This window comes from Eucyclogobius newberryi, unplaced genomic scaffold (assembly GCF_026437365.1).
Source record: "Eucyclogobius newberryi isolate DKJ021-1_F unplaced genomic scaffold, fEucNew1.0.hap1 SCAF_8, whole genome shotgun sequence".
NCBI classification, from domain to species: domain Eukaryota; kingdom Metazoa; phylum Chordata; class Actinopteri; order Gobiiformes; family Gobiidae; genus Eucyclogobius; species Eucyclogobius newberryi.
The window spans coordinates 24,784,889-24,792,001 of NW_027316500.1; the positions used below are offsets into that span (position 1 = coordinate 24,784,889).

General features: G+C 44.2%; 1 protein-coding gene across 10 annotated transcripts in view; it reads right to left on the bottom strand.

Moving 5' to 3' along the window:
* Positions 1–7,042: 7,042 nt before the first annotated feature.
* kcnma1a (potassium large conductance calcium-activated channel, subfamily M, alpha member 1a) overlaps positions 7,043–7,113 on the bottom strand; it is a 234,199-nt gene continuing 234,128 nt past the window's right edge. For all 10 annotated transcript variants that reach the window (XM_072436881.1, XM_072436886.1, XM_072436883.1 and 7 more), the window contains one exon: positions 7,043–7,113. This exon is cut by the window's right edge and continues 3,873 nt beyond it. The gene's annotated coding sequence lies outside the window, so the exon portion shown is untranslated.

Consider the following 7,113-nt stretch of genomic DNA (forward strand, 5'->3'; position numbering starts at 1 on the left):
TTAGGGTGAACCAGTTTTTGTCTTAAAGTGTTTCCTGGTTTAAAATAAACAGGGACTTCGTGTTGTCTAAAAATTCTCTGCAGTTTTTTCGACAGGCCAGACACATAAGGGATAGAGACACATCGACATAGCGGAGTCGATGATACTTTTGTAACAATCAAGAAACAAGAGCTGGAATCCTTCTCTGATCACATCAATGCGGTGGACCCACATATCAGGTTTACAAGAGAAGACGCTAAGGAGAATCGCTTGGCCTTTCTTGATTGTTCCACGATCAGAGGAGAGGACGGGAAACTCCAAATAGAAGTATATAGGAAACCTACACACACGGACCAGTATCTGCTCTTTGGTTCCAACCACCCACTACAGCACAAGCTGGGGGTGATCAGAACCTTACAACACAGAGCTCAAGGTGTGCCCACCAGCTCAGAGGGCAAGAAGAAAGAGGAAAAACATGTCCGAAATGCCCTCTCAGCCTGTGGTTACCCCGCTTGGGCTCTCAACAGTGTGAAGAGAACCAAGAAGCAGGACAAAAGGGAAACTGAACAGAGAAGGAAGGGTGTTTCTATCCCTTATGTGTCTGGCCTCTCGGAAAAACTGCAGAGAATTTTTAGACAACACGAAGTCCCTGTTTATTTTAAACCAGGAAACACTTTAAGACAAAAACTGGTTCACCCTAAGGACAAGTTGCCGACTCAAAAACAGAGCAATGTAGTTTATTCGATCCAATGCAGTGAAGAAAGTTGTAAAGAACATTACATAGGTGAGACGAAACAGCCTCTACACAAGAGGCTTTATCAGCACAGAAGAAATACAAGTTCAGGACCACAGAGCGCCGTGCATCTCCATCTTGAAGCCTCTAATCACTCGTTTGAAGACGGTGAGGTGAAGGTTTTAAGCAGGGAGAAAAGATGGTTTGAAAGAGGAGTTAAGGAAGCTATTTTTGTTAAAAAAGAAAGACCTTCTTTAAACAGAAATGGAGGGCTAAGGTTTAATCTTCCTGTTATTTATAATGGGTTACTGAACCCCTGGAAAGGTAGAGGACATTCAGATGCTAATCAGGTACTCAGGGTGGTTGAGCCAGGGTCTCACAAAGACAAAGAGGATTCTAATAGCCCATTAAGATTCTGAATAGGCTCGGTAGATACAAGGGGGGAGTTTCTGTTGAAACAAACAACTCTTTCTACTTCAGGAAGGCTCCTCCCAATGGGTGGGTCTTACCACAGAACAGTATTAATATCGGAGTTCTCGACCTAAATTCTGTTATTGACAATGACTCTTGGATGAGAGTCGAAACGTCTATTTTTTCTAACTGAGTCCAGATGACTACAACTGAAGCTTTTTCTACTATGGAACACGCCTGGACGAATGAGGGATTACACCGACATATTTTTAGATGTTGTAAAACGCGGCTGAAGCACAAAACATGGAAGACAATAAGACTTTCAAAAGTTCGGTAAACAGCTGCACATTTATATTCTCGCAGTTCCACTTTTGTTCCTTCTGACACCACGTTTGACTTTTCGTCCCGAGCCAATCCATCAGCGAACTTTTCAAGAGCGAACAGATAGTGAACACAAACAACAAACACAGAGAAGGGAGCGGAAAAAAACCCTAAACGCATCACTCTGCCCTCTGCAGCTTTGTTGTCCTGCTTTAATTCTGTTAATCGGCCTCAGGTAAAGATTAGCTGCTGCTGCCAATTTAACTCAGCCTCAAATGATGCCGCTTCAAGGTCGCTTTTTCTTTTTCTGTCTTTCCCTTGTCTCTTCCCGTTCGCCGCTCTCGCTTTCTCTCTCTTCATCTATCTGTCCGTCTCCTTCATTCCTCTTTCCGTGAGCAGGATTGAGTTGTCATGTACTTCTAATAGGCAGCACAGGGAATCATTAGTCCGGCTCGGCTCCCTGACTGATGGCTGTTTCACTCCAATCATCTGCGCCCGTGGACCGTGTGTGCGTGCCATAGTACACAATGAGACCCCCCCCACCCTCACACAGCCTCACCCACCCCCACCCACCCTCACCCACCCCCGCCTCGGTGCACAATGTGGGTGTATTGACAGCGTGTCACAGCTGAAGGGAGATGTCTTAATCAACTTGGACACAGCGGGCATTGATTTGACAAGACGCCGTAATGACCTCCTTGTTTTGGTAAAGGATCACTGTTTATCCGGGGCCGGCGAGCATGCCTCATTGTCATGGAAACTATTATCACGGCCCGGTAGTGGAAAGAGTCGCCGGTTCGATTCCCCCGGCGCTCGGCTTGTCACACGTCTGTAAGCACACTTTGCAGATATCGATGTGTTTGGGTGTATGTACGGTGGCTGGTGAGGGTCAATGGCAACGGCGGGTGTCAACATTTATAGCGTTACAAAGGGGATGGATTGAGTGAGCGTTCCCATGGTGATGTACTCATTTACCTGCCCGGCAGCGCTCGAAAATTATTTTAAATCTTTGAGCGCATTGATCGACTAAATGACCCATAATGGCATTTTCCGCTGACAGTTTAGATTCACAGGGTGTAATTGAGGAGGATTACATTTTCAATTGGCATAATGATTGTGAAAGTGCTCTGGACGCTCTCTGTCTTCTGTTTGGAGTAAAACTCGTCGACACCAGTCAAATGGGTTCAGTTCAGATTCACGTGTGGGTCATGGTTTAAAGAGAAAATGTAAATGAATAGATGCAACATTTACAGGTCTTTCAAACAGCGGCTGCAACGACATGTTCAACATTGACCTGTTCTGTCCCTGATTTGGGAAACAACTGAAGAAAAAAAAAAAAAAAAAAAAGATTAAAATTGCAAGCGGTGATAAAGGGCACATGTTTCATAATAAGAGCTCGTTATGACCACACGCTGAGACCCTGATTTTCTGATTTTATCCACGTTTGATCCCACATATGTCCTGATGAAGCTGCTTCAGTTTAGAGTATGTCAAATTAAAAACTTGGGACTATTTTCTTAAGTACAAGAGCTACCTTAAATTTTAGAAACCAAAATAGACGACATTTGTTGGGTTTAGGACTTTAGGGTTTATTAGTTTTTTGTTTATTGTAATTCCAGATCTCAATAAAACAACTTCTATAGCTTGCATGTATTTCTTTTGGATCTATTTTTGAGGTTAGTTAATGAACACGCCTGTAACATGTACATGTCGGGGTTGAGGTTCAGATATCACACAAAAATGCAAAAATAACTACAAAAGTGCCCCTCTCTATACCCTTCTTTTATAATACACTGTACATTTCTGTTCTTCTCGTATCTAATAAGCTATTTTTGCAGCTTTCATTTATTTTATTTCCATGAAAGACAATACACCAAATATTCTATCTCCAAAACAACAATTACAATCATATTTTGTAAGATATCTCCACCTTCTGCTTCAAAGTGCCTTGTTGTTGTTGTTGTTCAGTTTATACTTTATGCAATTACAGTGTCATTACTTGATCATCCGGATGTCCTCCCTGATGCAATCCACTCAATGTGGCCTAGTTTATGATCTGAAATGCACAAAAAGTAGTATAGTGTTGAGAATGTCACATATCCTGCTCTTTGTTCAAATAAATACTAACAGCAGCTTATTGAACACAAGTAAATCCAAGCACATTGGCCTTTCTGCCCCCATCACCACTCACCTGAGCTTTTGTTCTCCTTGTCTCCCTCTGATAAAGACACAGCACAGTCAATATTGAGGATCTGGGTTTCGACTGCTCTGTCAGCCACTGTCAGCCCCCTCGGCCCCCTCGGCCTCCTCAGCCCCCTCGGCCCCCTCGGCCCCCTCAGCCCACTGTGAATGAGCTGCACAGAGGACGGTAAATATTATTGGCATTCTGACACCCTCTCGCTGCGACCAACTGTGTAAAATTGTTAATAAGGGACATGATGGAGGAAGCGCGCGGGCTGTCGGGGAGATGGAAGTAACCTCAGCTCCCTGGCAATTATCCAGGAGCAGGGCCGATGATTTAAGGACTGCTGGAGAGCTTTGTTTTGGCACGGCGGCTCTATAAAAGACGCTCCGGTCACTGTCAGACAAGGCCACAAATGTACACTTGTATGTGCACGAATTACGACAGAAATAAGTGCAGGAGATGTTTGGACCTGAGAGGGGCCTCTACTCTCTGTATGATGGGCCTCTACTCTCTGTATGATGGGGGCCCCACGCGTAAAGGTTAATGGAATATGCCCAAAATGGTGTGGCTCAAGTACGGATGATAAGATTAGGGTGCAGCCGGAGCTCGAGCTGATGATGTATTCAATGTACTGGAAATAGTCGTGTTTTTATAGGATGACTAAAAGATGACTAAAAGATAATAATTGGATTTTGCCAAAATAAACAGTAACTTAACTGAGTAGGCTTATTGTATTGTAAAATGAGATGCCAGTTTCAGCCAGCAGAAACGCATCATATTTGACTGTAGCTTAGCGTAGCATAACGATACTACCTCCAGCCACCAGGTGTCAGTGGAGGGAATGTAGTTTCGTATGAGAAGAAGGGTTTTGCAATCCGCCAGCCAGATTGATTAGTGTCTGCTCCGTGTTACTGCACTTCTGGACACAAGAAGAAATCTGCCAATGCATTTTTTTGGAATAATCAAACTCAGCTCATGCTCATAATCGGCTCTGTTCATTAAAATAGAGAGCTGAGCTGATTGATCCGTCCAGGGAGTCAGAGCATTGTTGATTTGTTGGCCACATGAACATTGGACATTTTACACAAATCAATCTACTTTACAGCATGTTTTAGCAGTGGCACTTTTCTCTCTCCATTTAAGTGTGATTCCAATGGAAGTGCTGATGGTGGCAAAAAGAGGCAAAAGTGGGCGGGGCGGAATAATAGTTCAATGAGTTCAACTGGGCTTCGGATGACATCACAACATTCTATTGGTCAAAAATCAAACAAATACTGTTCAAATCTGTATTTTTGCTCTAAAACATAAATTGCAAATCTAATTCCAAATGTGTTTTCCCCCCAAATCGTGCAGCCCGAACATCCAGCCACTAGAGGTCAGTAAAATAGCAAACCATTTCAGTCATTTCTTTCCCATCGTTACTTAGCTAGAGCATTTATCCTTGAACTATAGCATCCCTGGTTTGAGCGCTATCGTTCTGAGTTTGAGCCAATAACTAGTGTCATGTAAAACCATAGTATCCACTGCTCCATTGTCAGTTTCTTTTTTTATTAATTTCCCTCTTTCCTACACGCCGCCCAGTGACGCCGCGATAAGGCCGACATTGGCGTCTCCCCTGCGCGCACCAGGTAACTCATTACTTTTAAAGCCGCCGTATCTCCAAGTGGCAGCAGGACACGTTGATAGCCGAATAAAGCACACAACCGTAAACATTTATGCTAGCATTTCTCATGGTATGATTACACTTTTATGGTTATGTTCCGACACAGCTCTCTTTTTCTATTTTGGTGGGGTTGGGGGCGCGAAAGACCGGGCCCATGGGTGGCATCTCCCCCCCTCACTTTATGCTCCAAAAGGGGGAGAGTCCAGCGCTGTTTTGTTCGGTAAACACACCGCGCCACGTTAAATGGCTGATCAATCAATCTGACTGGGATCGACCCGGCATCAGTTCTGGCCGCATGCACACACCCGGAGCCACTTTATTGTAAATCAATCATTTTGAAAACACCTCACATCGGGGGCCTGGTTCCTCACTAACAAGCCATCAATTCGGGGCCGGGGCTGCAGCGTGGAGCGCCCTTATCAGACCACAAATCAACACCAAAACATCTGCGGCGTTTCGCTCGCCACTCCGTTCTGTCCTGTTTTGACGCCCCGGAGAAGGAGGAGGAGACGGCCGCGGTATTTTCAGGCGCCCGCCACTTAAGATAACCCAAGGGTAATGGTGTTTGCACATTTTGGTAGAGAAATGAGGACAAATGCCAGGGCGGGTAGTGCATTCTCTTGGCCGCTGGATGTTTGACGTTAAGAGTGGGAAATTGCACACTTGAGCGGGATGAGCGGGGAGGAGGAGCGTCCGCAGACGGGCGGGATGTCCACTCCACTGCTATATGTCCTACGAGTGCTGTCTCGATAGTCATCGGCCTCATCATCACACCTCGGAATTGGTGCTGTTCGTGCGGTTTGAAGGATCCTTGGGCGATGCGGTCGCACCCTTGACACGGACGACACTAGTGCACTCAATGGGCAAAAGAAGGTTACTGGACCATGAAAGGGCAGAATATAATCATTTATAACTGTGGGGACAGTCCCCACAGTCCAGGGACAGTCGTGCAGATATTTATACCTGTCCTGATGTCCTTTAGCGCGTCGACTGTCAGCAGATATACGCCCCAATATGGACTAAATATGATTATTCTCTCTCTGCACCCATCAGCTGGGATGGGGCTGATTGACAGGCTGACAGGTGGGAGTGATGGAGCAGCTAATAGCACGTCAGTAAACGGAAATCAAGACTAATGCCAGAGTCTCAATGGATAAGAGGATTGGTGCTGGGGACTCGGAGCACAGGGTCACGGCCTGAGCTGGTGTAAAATGATGCTGCATGTGTTCATCCACTGACAGTAAAGGTCACGTAGTATGTAGAGGAATGTTGGATGTATGACATTCCACTGCGCATTGTCAATCAAGCGACTTTTTCCTTCTCTAGAAACATACATTGTCATCCTTTTATTGTTTCTGCTCATGGTGCAGCTGAGGTGAGTGGATGAGCCAGAAATGTAATTTTTCTGAAACCAAAACCCAAGTTTTTTGTGATTTGGGTCGAACACAGAAAAAAATAACCAAACAATCTTATGTTATGTTATGTTGTAATATTCATGCCATTTAACAACCTACATGCTACTAGGCTACATAAGTAAGCTAGCTGCGACTGTTTGATGCTTAAAATGGTGATTAAGAATAGTATGGGGGTAGTAAGTAATAGTACTCAATCAGGTAAATGTTTGTAGGGAACATTAATCCAAAGTTATAATACATAATTATATATAGTGAGATAACTTTACACAGAATTTGATGCTCTGATAATGGCGCTGGTAAATAGTAACAAACATTTAGAGAAATGACAACAGACATTTTAGAACACAAATACATCCATTTTAATTTGAGAAAATACAAAAAGAAACCATGTACAATCTATGTACAA